Raw genomic sequence first — 22425 nt, 5'->3', positions numbered from 1 at the left:
ACAGATTATAAAAATGACAGTCACGAGATTAAATCAAGCGAATTGTTAAAAAATTGAAAGTCACGATATTAAATCAGTGGACCGTAAAGAGGATAATCGCGATATTAAATCAAGTAAACTGTTATCTTAAATGAACGAATTTACTGTGCTAGAATTAAATCCTGTCCATAATTGCAATTATGTTCTGAGTATGACATTATAACCTCGAAAAGCTCACACGGTTGTCATTGCACATTTTGAGTCCAAGCAATCAATAGGTATCTTTCAAAACCATATATGGAAAATGATTTAATCAACTTCAACTTTATCAGCCAAACTAGAATAAAACGGAAACAAAGCAGTGAGGTTGCTAGAAATTCACTCAAATTTTCTGTGTGGGAAGAAGCCTACCTTCAACAGCTACTTCTGCCATTTTCAATGGTTCACCTAATCTCATTAAAACAAAAGTTGTAATGTGAATCAAGTGATTTCAAACTAGCTAAAGTTGCCCACGTTGGTGATACATTCAAATTTTCTGGAGCAGTGGAACCTTCAAGTTTAGGGCATCATTCAAGGCATCTTCAGCTTGGATAAAACTTACAAATAGGTCAAGAAAGATCATGAAGGACAAAAACTTTAAAATGATGTTCGATCATGGACTGAAATATGAAGGCATTGAATTTCAAAAACCCCAGGAGGACTAGTAGATCCGATATTTGAATTTGCACAGGCAAGAAGCATTGGTGAAAATTGAGTCAAAGAACCAACTACTAGGAATCTTGAGGGGATAGATAAATGCATATACATTACTACTTTAATAGCAGCAGGCAAATCCCAAAAATCAAATACATGCAGAAAATGAAATCCTTATACCCAAAAGTTGCAGATTACAATTACAACTCAGCTTGTATTTGCCATGTTATGTTGCTCTGTCTCTTTATATTTCTTGAAAACGTCCTTGTCCGATACTCGACATATGAGTATGGGATAAAACTTTAAAAGAGTAAATATACCTATTTTCGACTGATAAGCTATAAAAGTAACATATTTTAATCTCATTCTGAATGCGTTTTTGGATGATTAATTATGTAAATTAGTGAATTTATTGCTCCTAATCCTTTAAATTCATGTTTCTATGCTTAGGAGAGCACTTGGGAGTGAAATGAGCGAAAAACGAGCCAAAATCGGATAAATGGAGCTGTTTTCAGGAACCACACGGCCTGTGCATTACCACACGGGCTAGTCACACGCCCATGTGCCAGTCCGTGTCGATAACGCACCCTGCTTCCTAAATACGCGAAAAACTCAATTTTTAGGTTTTCGGAGCATTCTAAAGTCTATAAATAACAATTAGAAGAGGACTTAAGGAGACATACGGAGAAGATTGAAGAAAAGACTCGAAGAATGTCATCGGAATCAACTCGGAAGCGGATCTCCTTCAAGATTGAAGATCTCCATTTAATTTTTTTAGAAGTTTTATTGAGTTTCTTTATGTCTTGTTGTTATCCTAATTTTGAGATGTTTCTATTCAGGATTATGAAGTAAATTCCCTAGATACCTAGGGAAGATGAATCTTATGATGAATCTTATTATTTGATTTCTGATTTACATGATACATACTTGATTCTTGTTCTCAATTATGTATGCTTATTTCGTGTTTTAATATTTTCAGAATATTAATTCATGTTTAATTTGCTCATTTCAGTGGAGCAAAAGTTCCTGTTTAAGAGTAGCTCTAGTATAATTGAGTTGAGTTGCATGCAATCCTAGAAATAGGACGACATAAATCTACCGGATTAGAGTCAAATCTAATAGGAGAATCCATAGATCGAGTTAATGGGACAATAGGGGTTTTAATTAGAAAGATATTTCAATTAATCAACCTAGAGTCAGTTGTTTTTACTCTCGAAAGAGATATTAGAATAATTTAAGAATTTCTACAGATCAAGACACAAGTAAATAAATCGTTTAAATTCAGATTCATAATAATAAGTGAAGTCTAGGTGGATTCTTTCCTGGGTATTATCTATCTCATTCGCATCTTTGATTATTTTTCTATCTTATTCTCTGTTGCGTTCTTAGTTAAATTAGTTTAGTAATTTTAGATTAAAAACAATCACTCCAATTTAACGGCTATATAATAGAAAAATAGTAATTACTAGTACTTTTAATCCTCGTGGATACGATATTCCCTACTCACCATAACTATGCTATTATTCGATAGGTATACTTTAGAGGTGCTCATGGGCCGGGCGGCCCGCCCGAAATATGGGAGGGTTTGGGTAAAAATATAGGCCCGAAATATGGGCTTGGGCAAAAAAACGAGGCCCGTTTAGAAAATGGGCCAGGCCTCGGGCACCTCTTTTTCGGCCCGGGCCCGGCCCGGCCCGATTTAATAAATATATTTATTTTTTTAATTTAAAAATATTTTTACATACTTTTTTAATTTTTTTAAATTTTAAAATATTTTTAAAATACTTTTTTTAAATTTTTTTAATTTTAAAATATTTTTAAAATACTTTTTTTAATTTTTTTAATTTTAAAATATTTTAAAAATATTTTTAAAATACTTTTTTTAATTTTTTAAAATTTTTAAAATAAAAATAGGCCGGGCCGGGTCGGGCCCGGGCTTATGATTTTTTCCCGGGCCGAAATTTTTTATGGGCCCGACCCGAACCCGGCCCGGCCCGGCCCATGAGCACCTCTAGTATACTTGCCTTGGTTATATTTATAGTTAGATTAGTGATCATCATCGACACTCTACCCAAGTTCAAGTAACATAGCTACCAAGGATGAGAATACTTTTGGCCCTCAAATTGAACAATAATAACATCAAGTAACCAAGCAAAACTACCACACTGAACACAAATACCATATTAGCATTAAGTTTCAACTTTACTGCAACTTGATTTTGCAGTTTCCAACCACTTCAGTTGATTCCTCATTTTTCAAACATCAAATGTACAAAATTGTAAACAATCAAGATTTACAAACATCTCGTTTTCCATTGCTTACCTTGAGATTCCACTTTAACTGACACGGATCATGTTCTAGCTTATATTTCTCCCTGCAGTGGATATTTATTATCCTATGCATACAAGCCAGAAATATGGAAAAAAAAAAAACACACACCCCACTTTCGATCTGCCTACGTCATTCATCTTTTTTTTTTTTGTAATCTTCGAAAAAAGCTTGGGACTTGAGAGCTTAAGGTTTGTCCCAATCTCTATTTGTTCAGGTTTGTCTTCAATATTTGCAACTTCTCTTTTCTTTTTACTTCAATTTATGATAATGTAATAATTGCTCATCGTGAAATATTTAGTGCTGAATAACCAGTATTGCTCATCTTTAACACTTTTATATACCAGCTAAACTTTCAGTTTTGCATTTTTGAGCAACCAAAAGAAAGAAATGGATTCATCAACAGTTCGAATCATCTCAGAATGTTTTGTTACACCACAACATGTTTCTGAAGAATCAAAACAGCCCTTTTATCTCTCAACATGAGATCTTGTCATGCTTTCCGTACACTACATCCAAAAGGGTCTTCTTTTTACCAAACCAGCATCAGGGGATTATTGTGAACAAAACTTGATCAACAATGTCTTGGTGAGGCTTAAGCGATCCCTTTCCATCACCCTCGTTCACTTCTATCCCTTAGCAGGTCGCTTTGCAACAAAAATAGAACAAAACCCAAAGTCTCATTTCGTCTGTGTCGATTGCAACAACAGCCCTGGAGCCAAATTTATACATGCCGCTGTTGATATGTCGGTGTACGACATTGTTTCCCCTACTTATGTTCCGTTGGTAGTTCAAGCGTTCTTTGACCATGATCGAGCAATCAACTATGAAGGTCACACCAGGCCTTTGTTATCGATTCAGGTCACCGAGTTGATAGATGAAGTCTTCATAGGTTGTTCTATGAACCATGTTATTGCCGATGGAACCACTTTTTGGCATTTCTTCAACACATTGTCTTGTCTGAAATATTTCAAGCACAAGGAGATACTAATATAAAAATCTCAAGCTCCCCCGTGTTGGAGAGATGGTTTCCAGAGGGTAATAATGGCCCATTGCTTATCCTTCCTTTCACTCACCAAGATGAGTTCATCACCAGATTTGAAACACCCCATGTTTTGGAGAGAATATTACATTTCTCAGCCGAGTCCATTGCAAAGCTCAAAGAAAAGGCTAACACAGAATCTAACACCACCAAAAGTCTTTATCTGCATTTGTATGGAGGTCCATAACAAGAGCTCGTCGTTTACCATGTGAGATTGTTACTCGTTGCACATTGGCTATAAACAATAGGTCAAGACTTGAACCACCATTATCCCCTAATTACTTTGCGAACTCGTTTCAAACCGTGACAGCAATGACCACAGCTGGTGAACTGCTTGAACATGGTCTCGGTTGGGCTGCTTGGAAATTGAACCAAGCCGTGGTTAACCATACAGACAAATCAGTGCGTGGTTTTGTCAAAGATTGGCTTCAATCACCTTTCGTTTACCAGAGTTCGCCACATTTATATGCACGAAGTCTGATTATTGGAAGCTCGCCAAGGTTCAATATGTATGGAAACGAGTTTGGGTTAGGGAAAGCACTTACGCTTCGAAGTGGATATGGTAATAAGTTTGATGGTAAAATTTCACCGTATCCAGGCCGTGAAGGAGAAGGGAGTGTTGACATGGAGATTTGCCTTCCACCATTTTCAATGAATGCTCTTGAATCAGATGAAGAGTTCATGGCTGCTGTTTCTGCACCCATTTGATGTTGTTTGTTCCGTGTTTCATGTTTTTGCTTTGGTCAAACCCCTGTTTTATGTTTAATGTTACTGTTTAAGTTAACCTTTGTTATTTTTAAATTCTGATATGATAATCATATCATCATATATGTAATATTTTTTTAACTTATTATTTTAAGTATTACTCATAAAAAAGTCAATTATGACTATAGTTTGCATTAATATTAAAATTTTGAAATTCGAAAATTATAAAGACTAAGATCTAATTGGAGAATAAGAACTAAAACTATAACTTAAATATAGTACAAGAATAATAACACAATTTAATCGAACGAAATTTTTCTTGAAAACTAAAATTAATCAATTCAAAATTTTTAAAATTAAAATTCATCAAATTAAAATATAAATACTAAATCCAAAAGTTGAACGTTGAAAATTGCATAAAATTAATCCATATAAAACATTGCAAATAATCAAAATATCAAAAAGAAAGATAATACAATGAAAATCCATAAAAGAAATTAGTGCAGAGAATTAAGAGAGGTGAAGTCGGTCCCCCAAAGTGCCGACTTTAGTTAATGTACCTTGCGTGCCTGTATGTATCAATGAAGGAAAGCACGCCTGCATAAAACAGTTAAGGGAAGTACATGAAGACTGAAAAATACAACTTTTTCGTGCATGCGTGAGAGGCTGGAAAAAGGCAGAGTTTATCTGATGAAACAAAGCTTTTGGTTGAGATGATGAAACAAGGCAAAAGGCTATTTGGATATGATGGAACAATGCAATGTATGAGTGAATAATAATGGCAAAGGTGGGAGAGGCTGAAATTCGTGTATATATACCTTCACACCAGAGCAAGTAGAGTAAGTTTATTCAGCATCTTTCCATGAACACTGTCATTTTCTTCTAGCTATTATCTTTTAAATATTCTGCAATCTTCATCTACCTTCTTCAATATTTGCAAGTACATTTTCCATGATATTATAATGCATGTATTGATACATTAACATCTACTAAGTACTAATGTTAAATATACAATAGACCGTCTAGATTTTTGTTGAATATATATATATATTTATTTATAACATTTTTAATATATGTTACTATTGAGTATACATTAAAAATTTATATTTATTGAGGGGAGTGTGTTGATAGTATTACTAAGGGGAGTTTTTCTTTTCCATGCTTGTTATTATTTGTTTTGTTTGTTCATGATACTGTCTACATGTTATTGCTTTGTGTGATAAAACTTCAGCTTATGAAGATGCTTCTTCAATTGCAATTGCCCGAAGTTTTATTGGATTTTTGTCCAGAAAAAGGGAGAGAATAAGTTTGAGTTTGAGGGGGAGTTTGAACTTGTTGTTGCTGATGCTCGTGTTGCATTTATTGCCGTAAGAATTTACTACATGGTTTTTAGTTAAAAATGTCGAAGGGGAGATTATTGAGGCAAGTTTTGAAAGTGGTTGATGGAAGTGCTCACTTCGGTTAACATTGTGTTAGTCACACAATTTGCTTTATTTGTTGGCATGTTTAACTAAAATATTTTGATGATTTGATTGTCTCTTTTCAAGGATTTTGTGCAATCAATCTCATGTTTACCATTAGACAAGAGATTGAATCAAGTAAAATTACTTTTCAAGAATTCTTATGTGATCTACGTATATTGCAATATGCAATCCAAGAATATAGGGGTGACTTTATAATCTTTTGTATCCTTATATTTAGGACAATCAATTTGATGAGATTTGGGCAGATCATGATGGAGTAAAGCTTACTTTGTGAAGATGGATTTGTGTCATAAATGTGTAAGGCTTGATCAACCTTGATAAATGTTTTATTATTGAGGCAAGTGTAGCGGAACTGATCACTGAAGTCAAGCACTTTGACAAACAACATAACTTGTCTTATTTGGAGTTGGAAAACTTTTCAACCAAATCACTGGACCTAACTTAAATGGTTTTGTGGATGTGTGTTGGTCCATATTTGAAGATTCATCCTGTTGAGCAAGAAATCATTGAAGATTTGATCGGATTGGATCAAACAATTGAATCCCTTGAAATATAGGGATTGGATCTAGACTACATTAAAGACATATCTCCAAGATTTCTACTTATATTGGACTTTATTAAGATATTGTATGTTGTTGTTTAATAGAGATTGAATTGTAGTTGATCTCTAGTATATTAGCAAGTCTCGAATGTCTATAGATTTGAGAGACTTATATAGGTTTATGTATAAAATATTGAGAGCATCTATCTATTCATTGAGGAACATATGTGAGAGCAATTGAAGTGTAAACAAGTTGTGTTTATTGTCTAAATTCTTAACGAGAGAATTTAGAGGTGACTGTTCTAGTCTTTAGATACAAATGTGAGGTCTCTATACCTGGGGAGTGATAGAATGTGATTCATTTGTTGTATTGTGAACTAAAGATAGTGGAACTACTAATTGAGTTAGGTTGTGCAAATGTAGAGAAATTAGACTTTGTAAACCAAAGCTGTAGTGGCCATTGGAACCAAACAGCTCCATTCAACTTAAACAGTTCAAGCAATTAATGACTTTAAGTCTAAATGAAGTATAATCCACGTGCTTTAGATATGCTCTAAGTCAAGTTCAAACTCGTTAACTAAATTAATTGCTAGCTTAACGAAAAGAAACCATTAATACAATAACATATTTTGTAAATTCAATTAGAGAATATTTTATACAACTATCCCTTTAAACTATATGAAGTAGCAAAAATATCTATCAAAGCCTTACCATCGACAAAAAGGAAAAGTAAAACGAAAAACAAAGAAGAGGCATTCGTTGAGCATATATTCTTCCAACATGGGCTCACATGGTTTGTTGTGGAACAAACCCTAATGATGAAAAGATTGCTATTAGTGACCAACGAATACACAATTACCATGTTGGTTTTCTTTATTGCCATATCCCATCAAAGGAAAGTTATAAAAGGAGAAAAAAAGGAAGGTTTTTTCAATATAGAAAAGAATGTGAGGAACAATGCTCATTATAGGATAACATTAAATATGACTACAATTTTCCATGTGTTATAAATCCTATTAATTAATTGTGTATGTCCAAAACTCCATAACCCCCCAATCAATTTATGAGACAAAACTCCCATTAATTCGTGGGAATAAGTCTTCATTTACTATTATTTGTACTAATTGAATGAAATGGCTTATAAATAGAGCACTGTAAATAATCAAACAAAGAAAATACAAGTTCTCTTTATCTTTCGCTTGATTTTTCTTGTTAGTTTCTTTGAAAAAGTTCAGAGTGTAGTTAAAATGAAAATTTTTTCATTTAGGTTATTTTAAAATTTATAAAAAATTAAATTAGTAAAAGTAAAATTATACTTTACGCCATAAAATGATAAAAATTTGATTTAATCATTTAAAATTATAAAGATATAGATATTAAAATAATTAAATTACATTTTACTACCGTAAAACATACAATTTAATTTCGATCTCCTAAAAATTTTATCTGAAAAAGTTATTATTAGTACATGCTGTTTCATTATCAATGCAATTCTCAAAAAAAAAATTTCTTAGTCGATACTAAAATATAAAAATAAAATGGAATAGAAATCTATGCACAGTTATTAATAAATTTGAAATCCACCTCCTTAACCATCAATACATTTCAACTATAAGTTTTCAATATTAAATGGAATTTCCTCCCGTGTAAGGCCCGCTTGTTGGAGAAGGTTGTACTGTTGATCCATTATGTTTACCTTGAATGCCATCGAGCTGTTGAGGTGTGGCACTATTCTGATATTTTTATCCAACACACTTCTGTTACTGCCCTTATTGAGCACTTTTTAACACACGCTGGGTCGGCCCTGATGGAGAGGGCACTTACTTTGTTGTCTACCATGTGGTTCTTCCGGAATCGACTTTGTTGGAAAAATGAACAATCCACTGCTTCACAGGTTGCGGCCTTTGCTGATCGATATTTGGAAGAATAGAGGGTAGCACAAAGAACAATTGAATGTGTCGTATCTGGGCCGCTGGCTCGAGCTGTTGTTGTGCAGCATTGGTCGAGACCAGCTGCTGGTTGGTTGAAGTGTAATACAGAGACGATATGTTTTCACGAGACTGGAAACATGGGTTTAGCGGCGCTCTTGCGTGATGATCATGGGGTGTTTATACATGGGATGCAGTGTCAGATTGAGTACTTGGTCGAGCCCCGTATTGCAGAGGCTATGTCTATCAAGGAAGCGTTATCGTGGCTCAAGGACCTGCAGAAAGGCTATATTATTCTAGAGTCATATTGCTTAGATGTTCTAAATGCTTTGAATTTGCACACTCATTATCTTTCTGAGTTTGGTTATGTCCTTCCAATGAACTCGACGGACAGTAAATAGGGCAGCTAACAATCTCGTTAGGGTGGCCTCATCATTTGTAGCCCCTTTTCTTTAATCATATTTTAGATTGTATTTCAAGTATTTTGTCCTTTGATTTGAAAATGAGAGTCATCAAATCAGATGTACGAAGTAAACCTATCAACAAAAAAGATATCATGACATGAAGTGACTTAGACTGAATCAAATTATTCACTATAAAATTTGATATGTGTTATATAAAATTTCAAATTTGAGTTGCGAGAGAATCTTTTTTCTAAAAATTTGATCTAATTTAATATTGAGTTTAGTTAGGGCTTAGCTAGGGCCTTTATTCTTCTAAAATAGAAAATTTTATATTGAATAAAAATTTTAAATTAGTATAAGTAAAAATTATAAAATATAAAATATTAAAATAATAAAATTAAATTTTTATCATCATAAAAATTATAATTTAATTTTAATCCTTTTAAAAATATTCTAACTTCATCTCTGATTTTAGTTAACATTTAATGTAATTGCGAGACTTCAAAAATCTTAAAACAAGTAACAAAATGATTTTAGGGACAACAAGATTTAGATAAAAAGATAATCCATTGTCACTTGTAAGAATTTCTCTCTCGATAATCCTATAAATTCTCCACGTCTTTTTCATGGAAACAAGCCCATATCTGCTTGAGTGATATAGGATTTGTTTCATTGTGAACTTGATCATGGCGGGGGCCCTATGACCTACAATCATTGGTGTCCTTTTATCTTTTATTTTAGGTACCATAATCATTGGTGTTTTTTTTTATCCTACTATAATAATTATTGGTGTTTTATTTAGATCTAGAAATCATCAAAACAGAATTAAAACATCATTCACAGTTGAATTTCAATGTTTAATCTATTAATTATGATAAGTAGTAAAGATGATGTGATTGAAATGTGTATACGATAGTGATTTGAATTTCAATGTTTAATCTATTAATTATGATAAGTCGTAAAGATGATGTGATTGAAATGTGTATACGATAGTGATTTGAATTTCAATGTTTAATCTATTAATTATGATAAATCGTAAAGATGATGTGATTGAAATGTGTATACGATAGTGATCTGCTTTTATTAAAAGTGTATAAATATATATAAAAAATAAATTTAGAGTTTAAATTTAAAAGCTAGGAGATGTAATGTCACAGTGGATAGGCGAAAAATTCACCTCAACCTCTTCTTTCTTCTTTTGGCATCCTTTAATAGTGCTATGTGGTCCTTATGGAAGCAAAATAGGATGCCCCATTCCTTCTCCACTACCCTCTAATCTTTTAACAAAAGGAAGGATATTAGAGGATGAAATCGAATCGTCTTAATTAAATCGGCACTATATACTTGCTTTAATCATATTTTATTTCGATTAATTATGGATGAATCCCAAAACCACATTACTTGGATCCCAGTCAGACACAGTGAAATTACTTAACAGCAAAGATTTCTTGTTCCCAAACTTTACCAATTCCCTATATAAGCTTTGCCAAATTCATGAGAATCCTCAAAAGCAAAAATATCTCATAATTCATTGCCATGGCAGCTGATATTGCCAAACACCTGTATGTTTATTGGTGGGTTTCTTTTTGTGTCTTGTTTGTGTTTATCAAATTAGCAAAATCTGACAATTATATTGTCCATATGGACATTTCTGCCATGCCCAAAGCTCTCTAACCAGCACACCTGGTATTTGGCCACTCTTTCATCTGTTTCAGCCAAACCCAAAGCTGAAACCAACCCAACCATTCCTTTTTCTAAACTTATCTATACTTATAACCATGTTATTCAAGGTTTTAGTGCAAGTCTCACACCTGCAGAGCTTGAGTCCTTGAAAAACACACCGGGGTATGTTTCATCGGTTCAAGATAGAGTTGTAAAGGTCGATACCACGCATTCTTTCAAATTCCTTGGCTTGAATTCTGGTACCGGTGTGTGGCCGGTGTCGAGGTTCGGCAAAGACGTCATCATCGGGGTGATTGATACCGGGGTTTGGCCGGAAAGCGAAAGCTTTAATGATGATGGGATGAGTGATGTTCCATCAAGATGGAAAGGGGAATGTGAAAGTGGTACCCAGTTCAATTCCTCAATGTGCAACAAAAAGCTCATTGGTGCTCGATTTTTCAATAAAGGTCTCATTGCTCATAAACCCAATATCACCATCTCAATGAATTCCACATGAGACACTGAAGGACATGGTACCCATACGTCCACAACTGTTGCTGGAACTTATGTGAAAGTTGCATCGTACTTCGGCTATGCACGGGGGACTGCTAGAGGAATAGCCCCAATGGCTCGTGTAGCCATGTATAAAGCTCTATGGGAAGAAGGATCTTACACCACTGATGTAATTGCAGCCATTGATCAAGCCATTACTGATGGCGTCGACGTTCTTTCGTTGTCGTTAAGCTGGAGCCAGGTTGAGTTATACGAAGACCCCGTTGCAATTGCCACATTTGCTGCCATTGAGAAGAACATTTTCGTTTCCACATCTGCAGGCAATGATGGACCAGATGTAGAGACTTTAAACAACGGAATACCTTGGGTCATAACCGTCGCCGCCGGTACCATGGACTGTGACTGCAGTGCGACGTTGAGCCTCGGTAACAAATTGTCAGTCAATGGCTTAGCTCAATATGCAGGGAATTTTTCGTCATCAACAGAATTCCCAATAGTTTTCATGGATAAATGTGATGAGACAACTGAATTGGAAACAATCAAACACAAGATCATCGTGTGTCAAGATCCATACACGGAAGATTCACTCAACGACCAATTTAACAACATCAATTTGGCTGGAAACGTCACCGGTGTCTTCATATCGAATAGCAGCGACGTTTATGATCACCTCAAAAGCTCATTTCCAGCTATTTTCTTGCAAGAAAAAGATGGTGCCACCGTTGTGGATTTCATTAAAACCAACACTGACCCAAAAGCCAGCATTGTGTTTAAAAAAACTATCCTTGGTGTTGAGCCATCACCGAAGGTCACTAGCTATACATCTCGAAGTCCATCTTATAGTTGTCCGTCAGTTTTAAAGCCTGATATTATGGCCCCTGGTGACTCAGTCCTAGCTGTATGGCCTCCAAATCTTGAAGCAGCTAGTGTAAATGATGACCTTATGTACTCAAAATTCAATTTACTCTGGGGAACATCCATGGCATGTCCCCATGTCTGTTGGAACAATAGCAGCAGCAAAAAGAAAACAAAGTTGCAAAACAGAATTTGCAAAACTGAAGCAAGAAGTATCGAAGCAAAAGAAAACAAAGCAAAGCAAAAGCAGTGAACAAAATTGAATACTCAAAGAAATTGTAATCGAACATTACCTTTTTTTTCATTCAAAATTTGAATATATAAAGAGTTACAAATTTGATTCATTTGACGATTACCTAATGACATAACTGCTCCCACTTAAACTAAACTAATACAAGCTTAAGTCAAATACAAAATAAGTGACATATCGACTTTTACATCATCAATCCAATCACAAACTTAATCCAACTAACTTTGGAAACTAGTTAAAGTTGAACTAAACTAAATTACAAAAGAACAAAACATCCAAAGTTGATTGCTTCATCCGGTTCACTTGGTCTTGCACACCAAGCATTATCACCAAGCTCGACGACCAACCATGTCTGCTGCCACATGTTGCTTTGCAGTCCAGCTTTCAACACTCCTCCTTGGACTGTAAGCAACACATACCAATTCCATTTCTCAATACCTCAAACCTAGCAGCTCCTAAGGGCTTAGTCAACATATCAGCTAATTGTGCCCCTGAGCTACAATGAACAAGGCTGATCTCTTTTGTTTGTTCAGCCTCTCGAACAAAGTGTAACTTTATCTTAAAATGTTTAGTTTTCCCATGAAACACGGGGTTCTTAGCTATAGCAATGCACGATTGATTGTCCACCCAAATTTGATTGCTTGACTTGTGTTTCATTAAGGTCCTGAAGCAATTTCCTGAGCCAAATGGCCTGATTGACTGCTGCTGCTGCTGCAATGTACTCTGCTTCAGCTGTGGACTGAGCAACAGTTTGTTGCTTCTTTGAACTCCAGCAAAACATGCCCGATCCAAGTGTGAAGAAGTATCCAGAGGTACTCTTCATGTCATCGAGGGATCCTGCCCAATCACTATCAGAGTAACCTTCTAATTTCAGTTCCTTCCCACTTTCAAACATTACACCAAAGTTAGCTGTGCCTTTGATGTATCTAAGAACCCTTTTGGCAGCCTTCAAATGCGCCTCATTACAGCAATGCATGAACCTTGATAGCGACTAACACCAAACATAATGTCCGCCTAGTTGTCATTAGATACAACAAGCAACCTACTAGGCTTCGATAATGCCTCTCATCAACCCTTTCTTGATCACCATTCTTTGGTCAATTTTTCACCTTGAGCCACAGTGTGTTGATCGCTTCTGATTATGCATGCAAAATTTGTCTAGGATCTTCAAAGCAAATGAGTGTTGGCTGATGAAGATACCTCGATCAGACTGGTGAACTTCCATGCCAAGGAAGTAAGTCATGATCCCCAAGTCTGTCATCTCAAACACTTGCTGCATTTGGACCTTGAACTCATCAATGAGCTCAACTTTGCTCCCCATCACTAACAAGTCATCCACATACAAGGAGACAATCAGCAAGGTTTCAAATTCGACCTCTTAACATACGAGTAGGTTCACTAAGGCTCTTCACAAATCCAAGCTTGGTCGATAAGCATCAACTCATCATACCAGGGCCCTTGGTGCTGTTTGAGCCATAGAGGGCCTTTCTTAACTTGTACACTTTGTCTTCATGTCCAAGAACTTCAAAACCTTCAGTTGCTCAATGAAGATCTCCTCCTTGAGAAAACCATTTAGGAATGCTGATTTGACATCCAATTGGTGAACTCTCCACTGCTTTACGAAATGCTAAAGCAAGCAATGACTTAATTGTATCGATCTTGCCCTTTGGAGCAAAAGTCTCCAAGTAGTCCACACCATCTCTTGATCAGTAGCCCTTCACCACAAGCCCGGCCTTGTGCTTGTTCAGTGAGCCATCAGCATTGTACTTGGCCCGGTACACCCATTTAACTCCAATGACCTTCTTGTGTTCTGGTCTGCTCACCAACTCTCAAGTCTGATTTTTGTTGATCATTTCTAACTCATCTTCCATAGCTTTCATCCAGCTTCTGTCCTTGGCAGCCTCTTCAAAGTCTGAGGGCTCAATCACAGCAACATTGCACCTCTGATAGACATCAGCCAAAGTCCTGGTGCCCCTCACTGGTATGTCATCTACAGCATCTTCACTTGGTCCCTCTTCTATAGGTTCATCAACCAAGTCCAACTGGTCCATTTCAGACATGTCAGCTTCAACACCATTCCAATTCCACACTTTTTCTTCATCAAACTTTACATTCCTGCTGACTAAGACCTTCTTTGCTGTAGGATCATACACTCTATAACCCTTCTTGTTGTTGCTGTAGCCAACAAAGATTCCTGGAGTAGCCCTGCTCTCGAGCTTGGTCCTCTTCTCTACTGGAATAAGAGCATAACATATACAGCCAAACACTTTTAAATGTGTTACCATAGGTTTGACTCCATGCCAAGCCTCAAAAGGTGTTTTATCCTTGACTGCTCGAGTTGGCAGTCTATTGAGCAGATACACTGAGGTGTTGACCGCCACACCCAAAACCGGCTTGAAGCTTGCCTTGAAATAATAGACACCTAGCCATATTCAAGACAGATCTATTTTTCCTCTCACAAACTCCATTCTGTTGAGGAGTATAGATGTTGTGAGTGATGGTGAATCCAAAGACTATCACAAAGCTTCAAATCTCTCGACACATATTGAGCCATTATCATCCTCAAGGCTCTAATTTTGCACTGACCGATTTTCAAAGATATGCCTTGAATTTGCAGAAGGCCTCAAACACTTCTGACTTTTGCTTCAAGAAGTAGACCCAGCACAACCTTGTTAAATCATCTATAAACAGGGCAAAGTACCTGTTCTCACTGATTGAAGGTGTTCTCATAGGGCCACAAACATCAGAGTGCACCAATTCGAGCTTGTTCTGAGCTCTCCAAGCACTGTCAGCAGAAAAAGGCAGTCTAGCCTGCTTACCAAGCTGACAAACTTCACAAACATTCCCACTAACTTCAATTTTTAAAATGTCATCAACCAAATTCAGCCTATGTAGCAGATCGATGGATCTGAAATTTGCATGGCCTAGTCTCCTATGCCACAAGTCAGTGCTTTCAACAAGGCTGGTGTATGCCTTTCTTTTTATTTGGCTAACATCCAGCATGAAGCACCTATCAGTCATAGAGACAGTGACTAACTCCAGACCATTCATGTCTTGAACAATACAGCAACCATCCTTAAAAACCAATGTATAGCCCTTTTCAACTAATTGGCCAACACTAAGCGATTCGGTCTAAGTCGGTACAAAAACACATCCGAGATCGACTTATTACGAACCAAGTGCTTATCAACACATTGCCCTTGCCTTTAGCCTCAATCACCGCCATCTCCAATTCTAATCCTCGAGTGGAAGCTTCATCTAGGCCCTTAAATGACTTCTCATCTGCAGCCATATGGTGTGAGCAACCACCGCCTAGTAGCCAATCATTGCTTGGCCTTGGTTGTGCCAACAAAACAAGTTGCTGTGAACACATGCTCCTCCTGAGCTTGAATGTCCTCAGCAGGTCTAGCTTGTTGCAGAGCAGCCTCCCTTGGTTTGCCCTTGCACACCTTCTCCACATGGCCAAACTGCTTACACTTTCTACACTGAATATCTGGCCTAAACCAGCAATACTTTTCTGAATGTGTTGTCTTCTTGCAATGAACACATGGTGGGAACACCCTTTTTGCTTCATCTCTTCCTGACTTGACCCTTTTGTTGTGCCAAGGCTTCTTGCCTTTTGCACTCACACTCGAGCCTTCACTGGCTTTAGCCTGGAAGGCAGCTTCAAGATTCTCCTCCTGCCTATTTGCCCTCCTTTGCTCAAGTGCATATAGGGAGTTTATCAGCTCAGACAATGAAATGGCTGATAAATCCCTCGAGTCCTCAAGTGAAGAGATTTTTGACTCAAATTTCTCAGGGAGAGTTGTAATGACTTTTTCAACAACTCTGCTCTCTGTGAAGTTCACTCCCAGGAGCCTAATGCTGTTGACAATGGCCATTATCCTGTCTGAGTACTGCTTGATGGTCTCAGACTCCCTCATCCTCAAATTTTCAAAGTCTCTCCTGAGGTTGATCACCTGCTGTTGCCTTGTCTTGTCAGTCCCCATGAACTCCTCCTTCAGCTTGTCCCAAGCCTGCTTAGGTGTGTCACATGCCATGATGCGTGTGAATATCACATCAGACACTCCACTCTGCAGACAGCCATAGCCTTGTGCTTCTAGCTCGTTCCTCAAGATGTTGCCTCATCTCATGCAATAGTGGGATTGGCTCTCAATGGAGGTGGTTCAAGATCATTCTCGATCACACTCCGGAGATCATGTGCCCGGAGGTAAGTCTTCATTTTAACTATCCAAATGTGATAGTTTTCTCCAAAGAACACAGATGGAGGTGGTGGAGTGAAACTCATCCTGCTAGATGAATCCAGATGCTTGATCTTACCAAATTTTGAACTTGTTGTTGGTTTTGATTTGAACACAACAGATTGCATACAAAGGCCCTCAAAGACTCGGGCTCATGATACCATTTGTTGGAACAATGGCGTGAAAAAAAGAAAACAAAGTTGCAAAATGAATTTGCAAAAGCTGAAGCAAGAAGTATCAAGCAAAAGAAAACAAAGCAAAGCAAAAACAGTGAACAAAATTGAATACTCAAAGAAATTGTAACTCGAACATTACCTTTTTTTTCATTCAAAATTTGAATATATAAAAGAGTTACAAATTTGATTCATTTGACAGATTACCTAATGACATAACTGCTCCCACTTAAACTAAACTAATACAAGCTTAAGTCAAATACAAAATAAGTGACATATCGCCTTTTACATCATCAATCCAATCACAAACTTAATCCAACTAACTTTGGAAACTAGTTAAAGTTGAACTAAACTAAATTACAAAAGAACAAAACATCCAAAGTTGATTGCTTCATCCGGTTCGCCTTCATCTTGCACACCAAGCATTATCACCAAGCTCGACGACCAACCATGTCACCACATGTTGCTTTGATCCGACTTTCAACAATGTCTCGGGTATAGGAGCACTTTTAAAAGCTGTTTATCCTAATTGGAGCCCGGCCGCCATTCGATCGGCTTTGATGACAACATCCGATCAAATCGATAACACCGGTAATCCAATAAAGGATATAGGCAGAAGTCTCCAACCGGCAGATCCTTTAGCCATGGGAGCTGGACATGTCAATCCTAACAAAGCTTTAAATCCCGGACTTATATACGATGCTACGGTTCAAGATTACATCGACCTTCTTTGTGGACTAAATTTCACACAAAAACAAATAAAAACCATCACGAGAACAACATCAAACAACTGTTCCAACCCTTCTCTCGATCTCAATTACCCTTCTTTCATAGCATTTTTCAATGACTGGTTTGCGGAACCGAACTCGACGACCATGATGGAGTTTCGAAGAACCGTGACCAATGTTGGATATGAAAGGTCGACTTACAAAGCAAATGTGACACCGCTTACTGGACTTAAGGTAACAGTGGAACCAGACACATTGGTTTTCAAGACAAAATACGAGAAGAAAAGCTTCAAGCTGAGAATTGAAGGTCCAAAACAATTGGCCGATGCTGTGGTATTTGGTTATCTCACATGGGAAGATAGTGGAAAGAAACATGTTGTTACAAGTCCAATAGTTGCCACAAGCTACAAAATTGAAAAATGACAAAACTCCCACTGTTTTTTCTTTTTTAATCTTCATTTTTTATGGTCATTTTTCCCTGAACTTTAATTCAACTTGTCGGTTTTTGTACGGTTCCAAACGTACATTTTACTATAACAAAGAAGAAATTGAAAACAATTTTAGAGCTTTATGGTTGTTGCATGTCTGCATGTGCTTTATCAAGTCAATATTTATGTATGATTATTGAATAATTTCATATCTTTCCAGCTATTCATAAAAAAAATTGTCCTTCTGAATTTAACTTTATACTTTAATTTAATTATTTTTAGTCTCTATTCTTTTTAATTTTAAAATTTCAATCTTCTCTAAACAATAGCCTCTAATTTTGTTAAGTTAAATTCTATTCTCACCAATATTTAATGCAACAAATATATTATCGCAACATAACACTAAATTTTAGAGAGCATAATTAAAATTTTAATCTCACCCCAACTTACAAATAGTAAACCACTAATATCATATTCTAAGCTAATAAATTTTATAGTTTGAATTGAGGTTAAAATTTCAAAATTTAGAAAATATAAAAATTAGAAGCAATTAAATTATAATAAATTAACTATATTACAAGAACTACCAACATAATTTGATATTAAAAGATGGAACAATATAATTATTGTTGGTCTGACGATCAAACCGGTTCAACTTGTTGAATCGAGAATCAGTGATCTAACATATTCAACCACAAATCTAATTATTAAAAATACTCAAAAGATAATGATGACACAATCTCAAAATGTCACATCATTAAATTTCTATATAGTTTAAGTACAAAATAGACTTAATTGTCAAATTAAAGTAAAATAAAAATATAAAATACTCTTTAGTAATAATTTTAATAAAAATAAAAAATTTCTAATGTATTAATTTCTTTGAATAAAAATATAAAATGCTTTTTAGTAATTAACTAATGTGATTCCCATACTCTGCATTGGGTATTTGAAAATTCAAATTTCATACCCATTAAGATCTTGAGATAATGTAAAATATCTGAAATTCATGTTATTTTCAGTTGTAAAGAACATTCCTTTTATAGATATGAAACCATTTATTATCCAATAAAAAATCATTGAAGTGGATGTTAGCTACAATTTATGGTTCCTATTTCTCAACATAGCTTGAATTGAAAGCTGAAAAACTTTATTCCGTTACGTTCTTCCTTCAAAAAAACAAACCCCACTTTCAATCAGCCTTACTGTAATCCGATAGCTGATCTGGGTTTCATGTCATCAAAAATAAAAATTATTTTTAAATAAATACACAATGAATTTAAATAATTTAGACACCTCTTTGTTTAGATTCATCCTAGAATTATAAAAAAATTATAAAAATATAAGAAAATTTATTAAACAATTCTCTCACTCCAAGAATTATCGTATTGGTCAAAAAGGCAGTCGAGATGATTGAGTTTGATGTGACTCAATAGGTATTCCATCGGGTAATTGGTCATGCTGAGAAGGTACATACTAGAGATCTCTTAACTTTTTCATCTTTGATTTTTCAAGTACTAACATTGCAAAATCCAAATATTATGAAAATTACGGAAAGATGTGAGAGAACTGTTCTTGAGAGTTTAAGTTTTCTCTAAAGTGGTTGGAGGGTAAGCATGTTACTGCAGAGAAAACTAAGCAAGTAATTGAAGAGGGAGCTAATCAAACAGATGAAGCAACAACTATTGCAGGGAGGCTAAAGTGCCCTCTCCCACTAGCACTTCGAGCAATATTAAAGAATTCAATAGAAAGATAATTGATTATCTGACATAATCTATTGAGTCTCATAATCGTATAATTGCTAAAATGCGAGCTCAGATAAGAGCCATTTAGTAGACTTGTGAGAGGGAGATAACATTTCAAAATAATCTACAACGCAAGTGATTCTTGCACAGCTGTTCACTCAGTCCAATAGTCTTGTACTCTTGATTGGATTGACTTGTTTTAATCTTCATATTCTTCAATATTTGTTTAGCCTTGTTTCAATCAAGAGAGTAACGATCTTTGGCATTTTGATTGGCAAATTTGTTGAACAAAAAGAGGGAGTAAAAGTAGATGAAGTTGAAGCTATGTTGAGTGATGGTGCTCTATGGTTGCCGCTATAAGTCTATATTCTATATGGGAAGTATATGTCCTTTTGAAGCTATCAAGGAAACTACTTACATTTGATGAAGATGTTTATGATATTGAAGATGATCCTGATTTTGCTATGGCGATGATTTATTTCTTTTGAACTTTTATATTTGACTGGTCTGTAAAATCTTGAGATGATGATACTGATAAGGTGATGCTAGTACTTCTGTGATATTAGAACTGATATATAGAACTATATGGTGGATGTTTACCTTGTTGTACTTTACCTTATTTGCTGCTTACTTAGATATAATATAATATTTTTATTGTTAATGTGAATTCTAGACACATTATTGTTAGTTAAATGTACTATGCTATGTTCTAAGTTAAGTTTAGTAGAGTGAGATTTGTGCTGAGGGGGAGCTATTGATTGCGATGTTTCGTTTCCTAAATTGTTTGATTTTATACCCCTGAAGTTGCGTGGAGCAAATTGAAGCTATTAATTCTATCTCCCTGACGTTATAGTGGAGCGGATTAAAACGATGAATCCTACACCTCTGAGGTTACAGTAGGTTGGATTAAATCTACTATAACAAGTCTTATGTCCTTGAAGTTGCAGTAGAGCAGACTAAAATAGCAAGTCTCATCTCCCTGAAGTGACAGTGGGTTAAAACGATGCTACTTGAAGAAGAGAAGCACCAAAAGAAGTCAAGACTCGGCGAGACCGGGCAAAATTGGTCTTTCTTAAAAGTCTTTGCTCTATTCCTGTTACTTGACAATGAGCAAAGCGGGGCAGCTGTACAAGCTCAATTTAGCCGGGGGCCTAATAAGACCCCAAACTTAACACCCAAACCCAAAACAAAAATAAACCACATACCCACATCCAAACCTAAGGCCCAGAATTAAACCCAATTCAATTACAAGACCTAAGCCCAATACAAAAATGCCTAACCCTAGCCCAATTAACCTAACATCTAAACAAAAAAAAAACCCTAGCCCCCTATGCCTTTAGCCGCCGCTCCTAGCTGCCACCACGCACGCCACCACCACCGCACGCCATCCTCCACGCGCCTAGTACCTGCAGACAAGACAAAAAAGGACAACAACAACAAAGAAACAATGGATGGCAAAAACAAAAGAAAAAGAAAAATATTGTAAATTCGGCTATAAAAAGCCACAACATCTCATTGTAATTTTTTTGCACACAAAATCAATACAAAAACAGAGGAAATGAAACAGAAAAAAAAAAAAGAGACTCTCAAAGGTGGTCTTTTTATTTTTTTTTATTTTTTTACTTAGTTTTATTTATTTCTTTTATCTATTTTTTTAGAGAATAAACAAAAATAAAAGAAAAGAGCTGAATCTTACCTCTTTTTTTCGTTTGCGCCGCCATAGGTGGCCGAGGTTCATCAGTTTCGATGAAAATCGACGTCTAATGGGCTCGAGGAGTCGAAAAGCCAAAAAATGGCCTTCTTTCAATTTTTCGCCCACCGTGGATGGCGGCATTGCCACCGACGACACCCATGCCACCACAAAGGGTCCAAATGACTGAGCTAAAATTTGATTTCGGGAGAATGAGATAATGTTGAGAGGTTTTTTGAAGTTTTTTTTAGAAAAGGCTGGAAATGAATTTTTTTTTTAAAATTTTGGGTTTAAATAGCACTGCAAAACGGCGACGTTTCATTAGGCCCCCCAGACACCCAAAATGGCGTCGTTTTAGGGGCCAACCCGCGACCCCACCCGCTCCAACCTCAGGATCCGCGTGTTTTTGCGGAAGGGTCTAATTTCCCTTTTAGCCGTTCCGCTTTTTAATTAGTTTGCGGTTCAGTATTTTTCATTTTTTTATTTGACCCCAGAATTTTATTTTTGTTTCAATTTGGTCCCCGGTTGAACGATGCCGTTTTAAGAATGCTAAAAAATTTCCCATTTAGTCTCTTGTCCCTTATGCGTGTTTTATTTTAGTCCTAATTTCAACCCTTTTTAAAATTTATCCAATTAAGTTTATCCTCTTTTAAATTTATTATTATTTTTTAATATTTTTCTTCTTTATCATAGTATTTCATTTAGTATTTTATTTAAATTTATATTTTTAATTTCGTTCTAGATTCTAATTTATCCCTCGGTAATTATTTTCAATCTTTTATAATTTTTATTATTTACGTATTTATTTATTCACTTCCTTTTTTACGATTTATACCTTTAACTTTATATTAAATTCCAATTTTATCCTTTTTTTATTTCAGTTGTTCATTTTATTATTTTATTTCTTTAAATTATTTCTTTGCCCTTATCTTCTTTTTGTGATGTTCATATTTTCATCGTATCACACATATTATTATTATTATTATTATTTTATGTTAATATTATGATGGCATGTAGTACAATTATTATTATTATT

At 35.6% G+C, this 22425-nt stretch overlaps 2 pseudogenes; both read left to right on the top strand.

Annotated features, from left to right (window-relative positions):
• Positions 1-3390: 3390 nt before the first annotated feature.
• On the top strand, positions 3391-4788 carry LOC105774508 (uncharacterized acetyltransferase At3g50280-like; annotated as a pseudogene).
• Positions 4789-10631: 5843 nt separating this feature from the next.
• On the top strand, positions 10632-17955 carry LOC105774506 (subtilisin-like protease SBT3; annotated as a pseudogene).
• The last annotated feature ends 4470 nt before the right edge of the window (positions 17956-22425 follow it).

Source organism: Gossypium raimondii, chromosome 6 (assembly GCF_025698545.1).
Source record: "Gossypium raimondii isolate GPD5lz chromosome 6, ASM2569854v1, whole genome shotgun sequence".
NCBI lineage: Eukaryota > Viridiplantae > Streptophyta > Magnoliopsida > Malvales > Malvaceae > Gossypium > Gossypium raimondii.
This window is presented reverse-complemented; position numbering and strand designations above follow the sequence as displayed.